General features: G+C 32.5%; 10 non-coding genes across 10 annotated transcripts; all 10 read left to right on the top strand.

Annotated features, from left to right (window-relative positions):
- The first annotated feature begins 3,510 nt into the window (after positions 1-3,510).
- TRNAL-AAG lies at positions 3,511-3,591 on the top strand. The gene has a single exon. It is a non-coding gene; the product is annotated as a tRNA-Leu (tRNA).
- A 3,063-nt stretch (positions 3,592-6,654) lies between these two features.
- TRNAL-AAG lies at positions 6,655-6,735 on the top strand. Its single transcript has one exon. It is a non-coding gene; the product is annotated as a tRNA-Leu (tRNA).
- A 449-nt stretch (positions 6,736-7,184) lies between these two features.
- Positions 7,185-7,265, top strand: TRNAL-AAG. Its single transcript has one exon. It is a non-coding gene; the product is annotated as a tRNA-Leu (tRNA).
- Positions 7,266-9,236: 1,971 nt separating this feature from the next.
- TRNAL-AAG lies at positions 9,237-9,317 on the top strand. The gene has a single exon. It is a non-coding gene; the product is annotated as a tRNA-Leu (tRNA).
- A 1,295-nt stretch (positions 9,318-10,612) lies between these two features.
- On the top strand, positions 10,613-10,693 carry TRNAL-AAG. The gene has a single exon. It is a non-coding gene; the product is annotated as a tRNA-Leu (tRNA).
- Positions 10,694-12,152: 1,459 nt separating this feature from the next.
- On the top strand, positions 12,153-12,233 carry TRNAL-AAG. Its single transcript has one exon. It is a non-coding gene; the product is annotated as a tRNA-Leu (tRNA).
- Positions 12,234-12,997: 764 nt separating this feature from the next.
- TRNAL-AAG lies at positions 12,998-13,078 on the top strand. Its single transcript has one exon. It is a non-coding gene; the product is annotated as a tRNA-Leu (tRNA).
- A 1,985-nt stretch (positions 13,079-15,063) lies between these two features.
- TRNAL-AAG lies at positions 15,064-15,144 on the top strand. Its single transcript has one exon. It is a non-coding gene; the product is annotated as a tRNA-Leu (tRNA).
- Positions 15,145-16,116: 972 nt separating this feature from the next.
- Positions 16,117-16,197, top strand: TRNAL-AAG. The gene has a single exon. It is a non-coding gene; the product is annotated as a tRNA-Leu (tRNA).
- Positions 16,198-17,143: 946 nt separating this feature from the next.
- On the top strand, positions 17,144-17,224 carry TRNAL-AAG. Its single transcript has one exon. It is a non-coding gene; the product is annotated as a tRNA-Leu (tRNA).
- The last annotated feature ends 800 nt before the right edge of the window (positions 17,225-18,024 follow it).

Here is an 18,024-nt window from a genome sequence, read left to right as displayed (position 1 = left end):
ATGATGGGGGCAATGTGAGTGTTGGTGGGGATGTGGTTATGACAGAGATCCAAAAAAAACTTGTCCATGGCGTGTTCTGGATCCCAGACCCGCCCGTCATTATGAGTTCTATCAGCTGGAACTGTCGTGGCTTGGGCAATCCACGAACAGTTCGAGAATTAACGGACCTTGCGTCCCAGAAGAAGCCTGATTTTATTTTTCTTATGGAAACCATGGTGCAACGAATACATGCTGAAAGAATTCGTGTCACCCTTGGTTTTGATGGTCTTTTTTATGTTGATCCGACACCGCAGGGTGGTGGTGGTTTAGCACTGCTGTGGCGGAAGAATAATACGGCAAGTCTATTGAGTTACTCTAAAAATCACATTGATATTGAGGTAAAAATGTCCAGCTTTCCGAGGTGGAGAATGACATGTTATTATGGCTATTCTCAGCGCCATAGGAGGGCAGAAGCATGGGAGTTGATAAAATCCTTTGCACCCCGGTCCACCTTACCATGGGTTATGATTGGAGATTTTAATGATCTCTTATTTCAACACAAGAAGAGAGGAGGTAATCCTCACCCTAATAATCTCCTACGCGGCTTTGGGGAGACTATTGACCAGTGTGGCTTAACTCAGTTGCCTATGGAGGGTTACCGTTTTACTTGGGAAAAAGGAAAGGGTACGCCAGCCTGAATTGAAGAACGTTTGGATAAGGTATTAGCATATAATGATTGGCATGAGATTTTGCCTGGGGCTAGGGTGGTTAATAATCTGATGAGGAAATCTGATCATTCTGCATTGTTTTTGAGTGTCCATGGAATTTTCCATAACGGAGGAGGAGGAAGGAGGGGGTTTCGGTTCGAAATGGCCTGGTTATATGATGATGGATGCAGGAATGTGGTGGAGAAGTCGTGGGAGGAGGGGAGGAGTGAAGGGATCCAGGACTGTATAACACACTGTGGGAACAGATTGTCCAGATGGGGCGGAGACCGGTATCATAAGTTTGGTGAAAAAATCAGACACCTGCGAAAATAGCAATTACATCTTAGGGGTCGTACTGATTTGGCATCCTTGAATGAATTCCAGCGCCTGGAAGGAATTCTGAGTAATATGGAGATCCAAGAAGATGCTTACTGGAGGCAAAGAGCCAAGCAACACTAGTTAAAGAATGCAGATGCTAATACGAAATTCTATCACAGGTACGCCTCTCATCGTAAGAAGAAAAATACTATTTATAAGCTTATGAATGATAATGGGGATTGGGTGGAAGGAGGTGCTATGAGTACGATTATCTTGGATTATTTTAGCCATATCTTTTCTTCTTGTAATCCAATGAATGGTGACAATTTATTTTCTAGAGTATCCCCGTGTAACCCAGAATCAGAATGAGTGATTATTACGTCCCTTTGAGGTATTTGAGGTTAAAGATGCCCTATTTGCGATGGCCCCTGACAAAGCTCCTGGACCTGATGGTATGAACCCAGGATTTTATCAACATTTCTGGGATATAGTTGGTACCGATGTTTCGGCGTTTATAGTGAATTGCCTTAACAATCGAGTTTTCCCCTCCAACTTGAATGATACAGATGTGGTACTCATCCCGAAAAAGAAAACCCCTGAAGTGGTAGCAGATTTTCGCCCGATAGCATTGAGCAATGTGATATACAGGATAATGGCTAAGATGATTACGCAGAGAATGAAACCGTTAATGGAGAATATAATATCTGGCTCCCAGAGTGCTTTTATTCCAGACAGGCTGATTACTGATAATATTCTTGTAGCTGCGGAAGTATGGCACTACTTGAATAGGAAACAGTGCGGGGCAGTAGGATGGAGTGCACTCAAACTTGATATGGCCAAAGCTTATGACAGCATGGAATGGCCCTTCCTCCGTGGGATGTTGTTAGCTCTGGGCTTTGATAATAGATGGGTTGAGTTACTTATGATGTGCGTGACCACTGTGTCGTATAGCTTTATGATAAATGGCGCTCGCAGTTCCTCCATTACACCCACGCGTGGCCTCCGCCAGGGAGACCCATTATCTCCGTATTTGTTTATCATATGCGCGGAGGGGCTCTCAGTACTATTGCAACAGGCACAGAATAGAGGCTTAATACATGGTTGCAGGGTTGCTAGAGGTGCACCACCGATCTCTCATTTATTTTTTGCAGATGACAGCCTACTATTTTTCAGAGCAAATAGACAGGAAGCATCTGAAGTAAAAAATTGTTTGCAGTTATATGAGAGTTTATCTGGCCAGAAAGTAAACTATCATAAGTCCAGCATATGCTATAGCAAGAATACAGGGCAGAATGATAAAGATATGGTGGCACAAGTACTGAGTGTTACACAAGCCCCTAACTTTGGGAAATATCTGGGGCTGCCCTCTTTTGTGGGAAGAAACAAAAAGGCTGCATTTGCATACATAGAGGATAAAATCAAACAAAGGATTGGATCTTGGAATAAGAGGTTGTTAACGCAGGCTGGTAAGAAAATTTTGTTGAAAAGTGCGGCTCAGGCAATGCCAACTTTTTCAATGAGTGCTTTTCTTCTACCTATATCTATTTGTACGGCTATTGAACGTATTATGAATCGGTACTGGTGGGGGTCGGGTACGGATCGTGGCTTACATTGGAAAGCCTGGGATAAATTGTGTGTCCCAAAGAAACATGGTGGACTGGGGTTTAAAGATTTAAGGGCATTTAATTTGGCAATGTTAGGAAAGCAGGCATGGAGGCTGCTCACTAACACAGACTCATTGGTAGCTAAGGGTTATAAAGCTAGATATTCTCCAAAGGATACTTTCCAAGAGGCAACTATAGGAAATAATCCAAGTTTTTGTTGGCGCAATATCATGGTGGCAAAAGATCTAGTATGTGGTGGCATAAGAAGACGAATTGGGAATGGGAATTCTACCTTAATATGGGAAATGTCCAAAGGTATGTTAGTTCGGATATTTGCTCCCGTAATTTGAAGCTTTCCCATTAAAAGTTCAAATCCAATTACTCCGTATTAAAATATCCAAAGCCAAGTTAGTTCGGAAACAAAAATAATATTGATATGGCCGAGTTGGTCCAACGTGCCAAATTAAGGTTCTGGTCCGAAAGGGCGTGGGTTCAAATCTACTATCAACAACGATTACAGTTTCAATTACTCTGTATTAAAATGCTCAAAGTGAAGTCAGTTTAGAAATCCCCGTAATTTGAAACTTTCCTTTTTAAAGTTCAAAACATCTATGTACGAAACCAGTTTCTTTCTAGTTCAACCCTCGCACTAAGGGACGCACCTCGGAAAAAAAAAAAAAAAAAAAACAAAAAACTTTTAACTTAACACCAACAAAGAAACTGTTTATAAATAAGATATTTTTTTCTTTCTTGTGGCCAACACTCAACAACCTTTTATTCACGATCAACACTATATAAGAATACGAATTGTCATTCTTATCAAAGAATTTAAATGTTAAACATTTAAATTACGTATATTTAAATTTTTAAATGAACACAATGTTGCGATTACAAAAAAAAATGTTGAGATAGCCGAGTTGGTCTTAGGCGCTAGATTAAGGTTCTGGTTTGAAAGGGCGTGGGTTCAAATCCCACTCTCAACAATGGTTATAGTTTCTAATTAAATTTCAAAATCCCGAAATCACATTTGCTTATACAATTACTTGTAAAGTTAGTACACAATTCCAATTACTCCGTATTAAAATGTCCAAAGGTATGTTAGTTCGGATATTTGCTCCCGTAATTTGAAGCTTTCCCATTAAAAGTTCAAATCCAATTACTCCGTATTAAAATATCCAAAGCCAAGTTAGTTCGGAAACACTATTTATAAATAAGTTATTTTGCCAAGTTAGTTCGGAAATACTATTTATAAATAAGTTATTTTTTTCTTTTAATTATACTTGTACCCACATACTCAACAACCTTTTATTCACGATTAGCACTATATAAGAATACGAATTGTCATTCTTATCAAAGAATTTAAATGTTAAACATTTAAATTACTTATATATAAATTGTTAAATGAAAACAATGTTGCAATTACAAAAAAAATGTTGAGACGGTCGAGTTGGTCTAAGGCACCAGATTAAGGTTCAGGTCTGAAAGGGCGTGGGTTCAAATCCCACTCTCAGAAAAAATTGTTATAGTTTCTAATTAAATTTCAAAATCCCGAAATCACATTTGCATACACAATTAAATCCCGAAATCACATTTGCATACACAATTAAATCCCGAAATCACATTTGCATATACAATTACTTGTAAAGTTAGTACACAATTCCAATTACTCCGTATTAAAATGTCCAAAGGTATGTTAGTTCGGATATTTGCTCCCGTAATTTGAAGTTTTCCCATTAAAAGTTCAAATCCAATTACTCCGTATTAAAATATCCAAAGCCAAGTTAGTTCGGAAACACTATTTATAAATAAGTTATTTTGCCAAGTTAGATCGGAAATACTATTTATAAATAAGTTATATTTTTCTTTTAATTATATTTGTAGCCAACATACTCAACAACCTTTTATTCGCGATAAACACTATCCAAGGGTACGAAGTGTCATTCTTAACAAAGAATTTAAATGTTAAACATTTATACCATTTATATTTAAATTGTTAAATGAAAATAATGTTGCGATAACAAAAATAATATTGATATGGCCGAGTTGGTCCAAGGTGCCAAATTAAGGTTCTGGTCCGAAAGGGCGTGGGTTCAAATTTACTATCAACAACGATTACAGTTTCAATTACTCCGTATTAAAATGCTCAATGTGAAGTCAGTTTTGAAATCCCCGTAATTTGAAACTTTCCTTTTTAAAGTTCAAAACATCTATGTACGAAACCAGTTTCTTTCTAGTTCAACCCTCGCACTAAGGGACGCACCTCGGAAAAAAAAAAAAAAAAAAAAAAAAAAAAAAACAGAAAACTTTTAACTTAACACCAACAAAGAAACTGTTTATAAATATGATATTTTTTTTCTTTCTTGTGGCCAACACTCAACAACCTTTTATTCACGATCAGCACTATATAAGAATACGAATTGTCATTCTTATCAAAGAATTTAAATGATAAACATTTAAATTACTTATATATAAATTGTTAAATGAAAACAACGTTGCGATTACAAAAATAATGTTGAGATGGCCGAGTTGGTCTAAGGCGCTAGATTAAGGTTCTGGTCCGAAAGGGTGTGGGTTGAAATCCCACTCCCAACAATGGTTATAGTTTCTAATTAAATTTCAAAATCCCGAAATCACGTTTGCATATACAATTACTTGTAAAGTTAGTACACAATTCCAATTACTCTGTATTAAAATGTCCAAAGGTATGTTTGTTCGGATATTTGCTCCCGTAATTTGAAGCTTTCCCATTAAAAGTTCAAATCCAATTACTCCGTATTAAAATATCCAAAGCCAAGTTAGTTCGGAAACACTATTTATAAATAAGTTATTTTGCCAAGTTAGTTCGGAAATACTATTTATAAATAAGTTATTTTTTTCTTTTAATTATACTTGAGGCCACATACTCAACAACCTTTTATTCACGATTAGCACTATATAAGAATACGAATTGTCATTCTTATCAAAGAATTTAAATGATAAACATTTAAATTACTTATATATAAGTTGTTAAATGAAAACAACGTTGCGATTACAAAAATAATGTTGAGACGGTCGAGTTGGTCTAAGGCGCCAGATTAAGGTTCAGGTCTGAAAGGGCGTGGGTTCAAATCCCATTCTCAACAATTGTTATAGTTTCTAATTAAATTTCAAAATCCCGAAATCACATTTGCATATACAATTACTTGTAAAGTTAGTACACAATTCCAATTACTCCGTATTAAAATGTCCAAAGGTATGTTAGTTCGGATATTTGCTCCCGTAATTTGAAGCTTTCCCATTAAAAGTTCAAATCCAATTACTCCGTATTAAAATATCCAAAGCCAAGTTAGTTCGGAAACACTATTTATAAATAAGTTATTTTGCCAAGTTAGATCGGAAATACTATTTATAAATAAGTTATTTTTTTCTTTTAATTATATTTGTAGCCAACATACTCAACAACCTTTTATTCGCGATAAACACTATCCAAGGGTACGAAGTGTCATTCTTAACAAAGAATTTAAATGTTAAACACTTATACCATTTATATTTAAATTGTTAAATGAAAATAATGTTGCGATAACAAAAATAATATTGATATGGCCGAGTTGGTCCAAGGTGCCAAATTAAGGTTCTGGTCCGAAAGGGCGTGGGTTCAAATCTACTATCAACAACGATTACAGTTTCAGTTACTCCGTATTAAAATGCTCAAAGTGAAGTCAGTTTAGAAATCCCCGTAATTTGAAACATTCCTTTTTAAAGTTCAAAACATCTATGTACGAAACCAGTTTCTTTCTAGTTCAACCCTCGCACTAAGGGACGCACCTCGGAAAAAAAAAAAAAAAAAAAAAACAGAAAACTTTTAACTTAACACCAACAAAGAAACTGTTTATAAATATGATATTTTTTATCTTTCTTGTGGCCAACACTCAACAACCTTTTATTCACGATCAGCACTATATAAGAATACGAATTGTCATTCTTATCAAAGAATTTAAATGATAAACATTTAAATTACTTATATATAAATTGTTAAATGAAAACAACGTTGCGATTACAAAAATAATGTTGAGATGGCCGAGTTGGTCTAAGGCGCTAGATTAAGGTTCTGGTCCGAAAGGGTGTGGGTTGAAATCCCACTCTCAACAATGGTTATAGTTTCTAATTAAATTTCAAAATCCCGAAATCACGTTTGCATATACAATTACTTGTAAAGTTTGTACACAATTCCAATTACTCCGTATTAAAATGTCCAAAGGTATGTTAGTTCGGATATTTGCTCCCGTAATTTGAAGCTTTCCCATTAAAAGTTCAAATCCAATTACTCCGTATTAAAATATCCAAAGCCAAGTTAGTTCGGAAACACTATTTATAAATAAGTTATTTTGCCAAGTTAGTTCGGAAATACTATTTATAAATAAGTTATTTTTTTCTTTTAATTATACTTGAGGCCACATACTCAACAACCTTTTATTCACGATTAGCACTATATAAGAATACGAATTGTCATTCTTATCAAAGAATTTAAATGATAAACATTTAAATTACTTATATATAAATTGTTAAATGAAAACAACATTGCGATTACAAAAATAATGTTGAGATGGTCGAGTTGGTTTAAGGCGCCAGATTAAGGTTCAGGTCCGAAAGGGCGTGGGTTCAAATCCCACTCTCAACAATTGTTATAGTTTCTAATAAAATTTCAAAATCCCGAAATCACGTTTGCATATACAATTACTTGTAAAGTTAGTACACAATTCCAATTACTCCGTATTAAAATGTCCAAAGGTATGTTAGTTCGTATATTTGCTCCCGTAATTTGAAGCTTTCCCATTAAAAGTTCAAATCCAATTACTCCGTATTAAAATATCCAAAGCCAAGTTAGTTCGGAAACACTATTTATAAATAAGTTATTTTGCCAAGTTAGATCGGAAATGCTATTTATAAATAAGTTATTTTTTCTTTTAATTATACTTGTAGCCAACATACTCAACAACCTTTTATTCGCGATAAACACTATCCAAGGGTACGAAGTGTCATTCTTAACAAAGAATTTAAATGTTAAACATTTATACCATTTATATTTAAATTGTTAAATGAAAATAAAGTTGCGATAACGAAAATAATGTTGATATGGCCAAGTTGGTCCAAGGTGCCAAATTAAGGTTCTGGTCTGAAATGGCGTGGGTTCAAATCTACTATCAACAACGATTACAGTTTCAATTACTCCGTATTAAAATGCTCAAAGTGAAGTCAGTTCAGAAATCCAATTATTGCGTATTAAAATGTCCAAAGTTATGTTAGTTCGCAAATTTGCTCCCGTAATTTGAAACTTTTCCTTTTAAAGTTCAAAACATCTCTGTACGAAACCAGTTTCTTTCTAGTTCAACCCTCGCACTAAGGGACGCAACTTTGAAAAAAAAAAAAAAAAACAGAAAACTTTTAACTTAACACCAACAAAGAAACTGTTTATAAATAAGATATTTTTTTCTTTCTTGTGGCCAACAATCAACAACCTTTTATTCACGATTAGCACTATATAAGAATACGAATTGTCATTCTTATCAAAGAATTTAAATGATAAACATTTAAATTACTTATATATAAGTTGTTAAATGAAAACAACGTTGCGATTACAAAAATAATGTTGAGACGGTCGAGTTGGTCTAAGGCGCCAGATTAAGGTTCAGGTCTGAAAGGGCGTGGGTTCAAATCCCATTCTCAACAATTGTTATAGTTTCTAATTAAATTTCAAAATCCCGAAATCACATTTGCATATACAATTACTTGTAAAGTTAGTACACAATTCCAATTACTCCGTATTAAAATGTCCAAAGGTATGTTAGTTCGGATATTTGCTCCCGTAATTTGAAGCTTTCCCATTAAAAGTTCAAATCCAATTACTCCGTATTAAAATATCCAAAGCCAAGTTAGTTCGGAAACACTATTTATAAATAAGTTATTTTGCCAAGTTAGATCGGAAATACTATTTATAAATAAGTTATTTTTTTCTTTTAATTATATTTGTAGCCAACATACTCAACAACCTTTTATTCGCGATAAACACTATCCAAGGGTACGAAGTGTCATTCTTAACAAAGAATTTAAATGTTAAACATTTATACCATTTATATTTAAATTGTTAAATGAAAATAATGTTGCGATAACAAAAATAATATTGATATGGCCGAGTTGGTCCAAGGTGCCAAATTAAGGTTCTGGTCCGAAAGGGCGTGGGTTCAAATCTACTATCAACAACGATTACAGTTTCAGTTACTCCGTATTAAAATGCTCAAAGTGAAGTCAGTTTAGAAATCCCCGTAATTTGAAACATTCCTTTTTAAAGTTCAAAACATCTATGTACGAAACCAGTTTCTTTCTAGTTCAACCCTCGCACTAAGGGACGCACCTCGGAAAAAAAAAAAAAAAAAAAACAGAAAACTTTTAACTTAACACCAACAAAGAAACTGTTTATAAATATGATATTTTTTATCTTTCTTGTGGCCAACACTCAACAACCTTTTATTCACGATCAGCACTATATAAGAATACGAATTGTCATTCTTATCAAAGAATTTAAATGATAAACATTTAAATTACTTATATATAAATTGTTAAATGAAAACAACGTTGCGATTACAAAAATAATGTTGAGATGGCCGAGTTGGTCTAAGGCGCTAGATTAAGGTTCTGGTCCGAAAGGGTGTGGGTTGAAATCCCACTCTCAACAATGGTTATAGTTTCTAATTAAATTTCAAAATCCCGAAATCACGTTTGCATATACAATTACTTGTAAAGTTTGTACACAATTCCAATTACTCCGTATTAAAATGTCCAAAGGTATGTTAGTTCGGATATTTGCTCCCGTAATTTGAAGCTTTCCCATTAAAAGTTCAAATCCAATTACTCCGTATTAAAATATCCAAAGCCAAGTTAGTTCGGAAACACTATTTATAAATAAGTTATTTTGCCAAGTTAGTTCGGAAATAATATATATAAATAAGTTATTTTTTTCTTTTAATTATACTTGAGGCCACATACTCAACAACCTTTTATTCACGATTAGCACTATATAAGAATACGAATTGTCATTCTTATCAAAGAATTTAAATGATAAACATTTAAATTACTTATATATAAGTTGTTAAATGAAAACAACGTTGCAATTACAAAAATAATGTTGAGACGGTCGAGTTGGTCTAAGGCGCCAGATTAAGGTTCAGGTCTGAAAGGGCGTGGGTTCAAATCCCACTCTCAACAATTGTTATAGTTTCTAATTAAATTTCAGAATCCCGAAATCACATTTGCATATACAATTACTTGTAAAGTTAGTACACAATTCCAATTACTCCGTATTAAAATGTCCAAAGGTATGTTAGTTCGGATATTTGCTCCCGTAATTTGAAGTTTTCCCATTAAAAGTTCAAATCCAATTACTCCGTATTAAAATATCCAAAGCCAATTTAGTTCGGAAACACTATTTATAAATAAGTTATTTTGCCAAGTTAGATCGGAAATACTATTTATAAATAAGTTATTTTTTTCTTTTAATTATATTTGTAGCCAACATACTCAACAACCTTTTATTCGCGATAAACACTATCCAAGGGTACGAAGTGTCATTCTTAACAAAGAATTTAAATGTTAAACATTTATACCATTTATATTTAAATTGTTAAATGAAAGTAATGTTGCGATAACAAAAATAATATTGATATGGCCGAGTTGGTCCAAGGTGCCAAATTAAGGTTCTGGTCCGAAAGGGCGTGGGTTCAAATCTACTATCAACAACGATTACAGTTTCAGTTACTCCGTATTAAAATGCTCAAAGTGAAGTCAGTTTAGAAATCCCCGTAATTTGAAACTTTCCTTTCTTGTGGCCAACACTCAACAACCTTTTATTCACGATCAGCACTATATAAGAATACGAATTGTCATTCTTATCAAAGAATTTAAATGATAAACATTTAAATTACTTATATATAAATTGTTAAATGAAAACAACGTTGCGATTACAAAAATAATGTTGAGATGGCCGAGTTGGTCTAAGGCGCTAGATTAAGGTTCTGGTCCGAAAGGGTGTGGGTTGAAATCCCACTCTCAACAATGGTTATAGTTTCTAATTAAATTTCAAAATCCCGAAATCACGTTTGCATATACAATTACTTGTAAAGTTAGTACACAATTCCAATTACTCCGTATTAAAATGTCCAAAGGTATGTTAGTTCGGATATTTGCTCCCGTAATTTGAAGCTTTCCCATTAAAAGTTAAAATCCAATTACTCCGTATTAAAATATCCAAAGCCATGTTAGTTCGGAAACACTATTTATAAATAAGTTATTTTGCCAAGTTAGTTCGGAAATACTATTTATAAATAAGTTATTTTTTTCTTTTAATTATACTTGAGGCCACATACTCAACAACCTTTTATTCACGATTAGCACTATATAAGAATACGAATTGTCATTCTTATCAAAGAATTTAAATGATAAACATTTAAATTACTTATATATAAGTTGTTAAATGAAAACAACGTTGCGATTACAAAAATAATGTTGAGACGGTCGAGTTGGTCTAAGGCGCCAGATTAAGGTTCAGGTCTGAAAGGGCGTGGGTTCAAATCCCACTCTCAACAATTGTTATAGTTTCTAATTAAATTTCAAAATCCCGAAATCACATTTGCATATACAATTACTTGTAAAGTTAGTACACAATTCCAATTACTCCGTATTAAAATGTCCAAAGGTATGTTAGTTCGGATATTTGCTCCCGTAATTTGAAGTTTTCCCATTAAAAGTTCAAATCCAATTACTCCGTATTAAAATATCCAAAGCCAAGTTAGTTCGGAAACACTATTTATAAATAAGTTATTTTGCCAAGTTAGATCGGAAATGCTATTTATAAATAAGTTATTTATTTCTTTTAATTATACTTGTAGCCAACATACTCAACAACCTTTTATTCGCGATAAACACTATCCAAGGGTACGAAGTGTCATTCTTAACAAAGAATTTAAATGTTAAACATTTATACCATTTATATTTAAATTGTTAAATGAAAATAATGTTGCGATAACAAAAATAATATTGATATGGCCGAGTTGGTCCAACGTGCCAAATTAAGGTTCTGGTCCGAAAGGGCGTGGGTTCAAATCTACTATCAACAACGATTACAGTTTCAGTTACTCCGTATTAAAATGCTCAAAGTGAAGTCAGTTTAGAAATCCCCGTAATTTGAAACTTTCCTTTTTAAACTTCAAAACATCTATGTACGAAACCAGTTTCTTTCTAGTTCAACCCTCGCACTAAGGGACGCACCTCGGAAAAAAAAAAAAAAAAAAAAAAAAAAAAAAAAAACTTTTAACTTAACACCAACAAAGAAACTGTTTATAAATAAGATATTTTTTTCTTTCTTGTGGCCAACACTCAACAACCTTTTATTCACGATCAACACTATATAAGAATACGAATTGTCATTCTTATCAAAGAATTTAAATGTTAAACATTTAAATTACGTATATTTAAATTTTTAAATGAACACAATGTTGCGATTACAAAAAAAAATGTTGAGATAGCCGAGTTGGTCTTAGGCGCTAGATTAAGGTTCTGGTTTGAAAGGGCGTGGGTTCAAATCCCACTCTCAACAATGGTTATAGTTTCTAATTAAATTTCAAAATCCCGAAATCACATTTGCTTATACAATTACTTGTAAAGTTAGTACACAATTCCAATTACTCCGTATTAAAATGTCCAAAGGTATGTTAGTTCGGATATTTGCTCCCGTAATTTGAAGCTTTCCCATTAAAAGTTCAAATCCAATTACTCCGTATTAAAATATCCAAAGCCAAGTTAGTTCGGAAACACTATTTATAAATAAGTTATTTTGCCAAGTTAGATCGGAAATACTATTTATAAATAAGTTATTTTTTTCTTTTAATTATACTTGTAGCCAACATACTCAACAACCTTTTATTCGCGATAAACACTATCCAAGGGTACGAAGTGTCATTCTTAACAAAGAATTTAAATGTTAAACATTTATACCATTTATATTTAAATTGTTAAATGAAAATAATGTTGCGATAACAAAAATAATATTGATATGGCTGAGTTGGTCCAAGGTGCCAAATTAAGGTTCTGGTCCGAAAGGGCGTGGGTTCAAATTACTATCAACAACGATTACAGTTTCAGTTACTCCGTATTAAAATGCTCAAAGTGAAGTCAGTTTAGAAATCCCCGTAATTTGAAACTTTCCTTTCTTGTGGCCAACACTCAACAACCTTTTATTCACGATCAGCACTATATAAGAATACGAATTGTCATTCTTATCAAAGAATTTAAATGATAAACATTTAAATTACTTATATATAAATTGTTAAATGAAAACAACGTTGCGATTACAAAAATAATGTTGAGATGGCCGAGTTGGTCTAAGGCGCTAGATTAAGGTTCTGGTCTGAAAGGGTGTGGGTTGAAATCCCACTCTCAACAATGGTTATAGTTTCTAATTAAATTTCAAAATCCCGAAATCACGTTTGCATATACAATTACTTGTAAAGTTAGTACACAATTCCAATTACTCCGTATTAAAATGTCCAAAGGTATGTTAGTTCGGATATTTGCTCCCGTAATTTGAAGCTTTCCCATTAAAAGTTCAAATCCAATTACTCCGTATTAAAATATCCAAAGCCATGTTAGTTCGGAAACACTATTTATAAATAAGTTATTTTGCCAAGTTAGTTCGGAAATACTATTTATAAATAAGTTATTTTTTTCTTTTAATTATACTTGAGGCCACATACTCAACAACCTTTTATTCACGATTAGCACTATATAAGAATACGAATTGTCATTCTTATCAAAGAATTTAAATGATAAACATTTAAATTACTTATATATAAGTTGTTAAATGAAAACAACGTTGCGATTACAAAAATAATGTTGAGACGGTCGAGTTGGTCTAAGGCGCCAGATTAAGGTTCAGGTCTGAAAGGGCGTGGGTTCAAATCCCACTCTCAACAATTGTTATAGTTTCTAATTAAATTTCAAAATCCCGAAATCACATTTGCATATACAATTACTTGTAAAGTTAGTACACAATTCCAATTACTCCGTATTAAAATGTCCAAAGGTATGTTAGTTCGGATATTTGCTCCCGTAATTTGAAGCTTTCCCATTAAAAGTTCAAATCCAATTACTCCGTATTAAAATATCCAAAGCCATGTTAGTTCGGAAACACTATTTATAAATAAGTTATTTTGCCAAGTTAGTTCGGAAATACTATTTATAAATAAGTTATTTTTTTCTTTTAATTATACTTGAGGCCACATACTCAACAACCTTTTATTCACGATTAGCACTATATAAGAATACGAATTGTCATTCTTATCAAAGAATTTAAATGATAAACATTTAAATTACTTATATATAAGTTGTTAAATGAAAACAACGTTGCGATTACAAAAATAATGTTGAGACGGTCGAGTTGGTCTAAGGCGCCAGATTAAGGTTCAGGTCTGAAAGGGCGTGGGTTCAAATCCCACTCTCAACAATTGTTATAGTTTCTAATTAAATTTCAAAATCCCGAAATCACATTTGCATATACAATTACTTGTAAAGTTAGTACACAATTCCAATTACTCCGTATTAAAATGTCCAAAGGTATGTTAGTTCGGATATTTGCTCCCGTAATTTGAAGTTTTCCCATTAAAAGTTCAAATCCAATTACTCCGTATTAAAATATCCAAAGCCAAGTTAGTTCGGAAACACTATTTATAAATAAGTTATTTTGCCAAGTTAGATCGGAAATGCTATTTATAAATAAGTTATTTATTTCTTTTAATTATACTTGTAGCCAACATACTCAACAACCTTTTATTCGCGATAAACACTATCCAAGGGTACGAAGTGTCATTCTTAACAAAGAATTTAAATGTTAAACATTTATACCATTTATATTTAAATTGTTAAATGAAAATAATGTTGCGATAACAAAAATAATATTGATATGGCCGAGTTGGTCCAACGTGCCAAATTAAGGTTCTGGTCCAAAAGGGCGTGGGTTCAAATCTACTATCAACAACGATTACAGTTTCAATTACTCCGTATTAAAATGCTCAAAGTGAAGTCAGTTTAGAAATCCCCGTAATTTGAAACTTTCCTTTTTAAACTTCAAAACATCTATGTACGAAACCAGTTTCTTTCTAGTTCAACCCTCGCACTAAGGGACGCACCTCGGAAAAAAAAAAAAAAAAAAAAAAAAAAAAAACTTTTAACTTAACACCAACAAAGAAACTGTTTATAAATAAGATATTTTTTTCTTTCTTGTGGCCAACACTCAACAACCTTTTATTCACGATCAACACTATATAAGAATACGAATTGTCATTCTTATCAAAGAATTTAAATGTTAAACATTTAAATTACGTATATTTAAATTTTTAAATGAACACAATGTTGCGATTACAAAAAAAAATGTTGAGATAGCCGAGTTGGTCTTAGGCGCTAGATTAAGGTTCTGGTTTGAAAGGGCGTGGGTTCAAATCCCACTCTCAACAATGGTTATAGTTTCTAATTAAATTTCAAAATCCCGAAATCACATTTGCTTATACAATTACTTGTAAAGTTAGTACACAATTCCAATTACTCCGTATTAAAATGTCCAAAGGTATGTTAGTTCGGATATTTGCTCCCGTAATTTGAAGCTTTCCCATTAAAAGTTCAAATCCAATTACTCCATATTAAAATATCCAAAGCCAAGTTAGTTCGGAAACACTATTTATAAATAAGTTATTTTGCCAAGTTAGTTCGGAAATACTATTTATAAATAAGTTATTTTTTTCTTTTAATTATACTTGTACCCACATACTCAACAACCTTTTATTCACGATTAGCACTATATAAGAATACGAATTGTCATTCTTATCAAAGAATTTAAATGTTAAACATTTAAATTACTTATATATAAATTGTTAAATGAAAACAATGTTGCGATTATAAAAATAATGTTGAGATGGCCGAGTTGGTCTAAGGCGCCAGATTAAGGTTCTGGTCCGAAAGGGTGTGGGTTCAAATCTACTATCAACAACGATTACAGTTTCAATTACACCGTATTAAAATGCTAAAAGTGAAGTCAGTTCAGAAATCCAATTACTGCGTATTAAAATGTCCAAAGTTATGTTAGTTCGGAAATTTGCTCTCGTAATTTGAAACTTTCCCTTTTAAAGTTCAAAACATCTATGTACGAAACCAGTTTCTTTCTAGTTCAACCCTCGCACTAAGGGACACAACTCGGAAAAAAAAAAAAAAAAAAAAACAGAAAACTTTTAACTTAACACCTACAAAGAAACTGTTTATAAATATGATATTTTTTTCTATCTTGTGGCCAACACTCAACAACCTTTTATTCACGATCAGCACTATATAAGTATACGAATTGTCATTCTTATCAAAGAATTTAAATGTTAAACATTTAAATTACTTATATATAAATTGTTAAATGAAAACAATGTTGCAATTACAAAAATAATGTTGAGATGGCCGAGTTGGTCTAAGGCGCCAAATTAAGGTTTTGGTCCGAAAGGGTGTGGGTTCAAATCCCACTCTCAATAATGGTTATTGTTTCTAATTAAATTTCAAAATCCCGAAATCACGTTTGCATATACAATTATTTGTAAAGTTAGTACACAATTCCAATTACTCCGTATTAAAATGTCCAAAGGTATGTTAGTTCGGATATTTGCTCCCGTAATTTGAAGCTTTCCCATTAAAAGTTCAAATCCAATTACTCCGTATTAAAATATCCAAAGCCAAGTTAGTTCGGAAACACTATTTATAAATAAGTTATTTTGCCAAGTTAGATCGGAAATACTATTTATAAATAAGTTATTTTTTTCTTTTAATTATATTTGTAGCCAACATACTCAACAACCATTTATTCGCGATAAACACTATCCAAGGGTACGAAGTGTCATTCTTAACAAAGAATTTAAATGTTAAACATTTATACCATTTATATTTAAATTGTTAAATGAAAATAATGTTGCGATAACAAAAATAATATTGATATGGCCGAGTTGGTCCAAGGTGCCAAATTAAGGTTCTGGTCCGAAAGGGCGTGGGTTCAAATCTACTATCAACAAGGATTACAGTTTCAATTACTCCGTATTAAAATGCTCAAAGTGAAGTCAGTTTAGAAATCCCCGTAATTTGAAACTTTCCTTTTTAAAGTTCAAAACATCTATGTACGAAACCAGTTTCTTTCTAGTTCAACCCTCGCACTAAGGGACGCACCTCGGAAAAAAAAAAAAAAAAAAAAAAAAAAAAAAAAAAAAAAAAAAAACAGAAAACTTTTAACTTAACACCAACAAAGAAACTGTTTATAAATATGATATTTTTTTTCTTTCTTGTGGCCAACACTCAACAACCTTTTATTCACGATCAGCACTATATAAGAATACGAATTGTCATTCTTATCAAAGAATTTAAATGATAAACATTTAAATTACTTATATATAAATTGTTAAATGAAAACAACGTTGCGATTACAAAAATAATGTTGAGATGGCCGAGTTGGTCTAAGGCGCTAGATTAAGGTTCTGGTCCGAAAGGGTGTGGGTTGAAATCCCACTCTCAACAATGGTTATAGTTTCTAATTAAATTTCAAAATCCCGAAATCACGTTTGCATATACAATTACTTGTAAAGTTAGTACACAATTCCAATTACTCCGTATTAAAATGTCCAAAGGTATGTTAGTTCGGATATTTGCTCCCGTAATTTGAAGCTTTCCCATTAAAAGTTCAAATCCAATTACTCCGTATTAAAATATCCAAAGCCAAGTTAGTTCGGAAACACTATTTATAAAGAAGTTATTTTGCCAAGTTAGTTCGGAAATACTATTTATAAATAAGTTATTTTTTTCTTTTAATTATACTTGAGGCCACATACTCAACAACCTTTTATTCACGATTAGCACTATATAAGAATACGAATTGTCATTCTTATCAAAGAATTTAAATGATAAACATTTAAATTACTTATATATAAGTTGTTAAATGAAAACAACGTTGCGATTACAAAAATAATGTTGAGACGGTCGAGTTGGTCTAAGGCGCCAGATTAAGGTTCAGGTCTGAAAGGGCGTGGGTTCAAATCCCACTCTCAACAATTGTTATAGTTTCTAATTAAATTTCAAAATCCCGAAATCACATTTGCATATACAATTACTTGTAAAGTTAGTACACAATTCCAATTACTCCGTATTAAAATGTCCAAAGGTATGTTAGTTCGGATATTTGCTCCCGTAATTTGAAGTTTTCCCATTAAAAGTTCAAATCCAATTACTCCGTATTAAAATATCCAAAGCCAAGTTAGTTCGGAAACACTATTTATAAATAAGTTATTTTGCCAAGTTAGATCAGAAATGCTATTTATAAA

The sequence above is a fragment of the Ipomoea nil genome, unplaced genomic scaffold (assembly GCF_001879475.1).
Source record: "Ipomoea nil cultivar Tokyo-kokei standard unplaced genomic scaffold, Asagao_1.1 scaffold2662, whole genome shotgun sequence".
Taxonomy (NCBI): Eukaryota; Viridiplantae; Streptophyta; class Magnoliopsida; order Solanales; family Convolvulaceae; genus Ipomoea; species Ipomoea nil.
The sequence above is the reverse complement of the archived record's forward strand: the minus strand, read 5'-3'. Positions and strand labels throughout refer to the sequence as shown.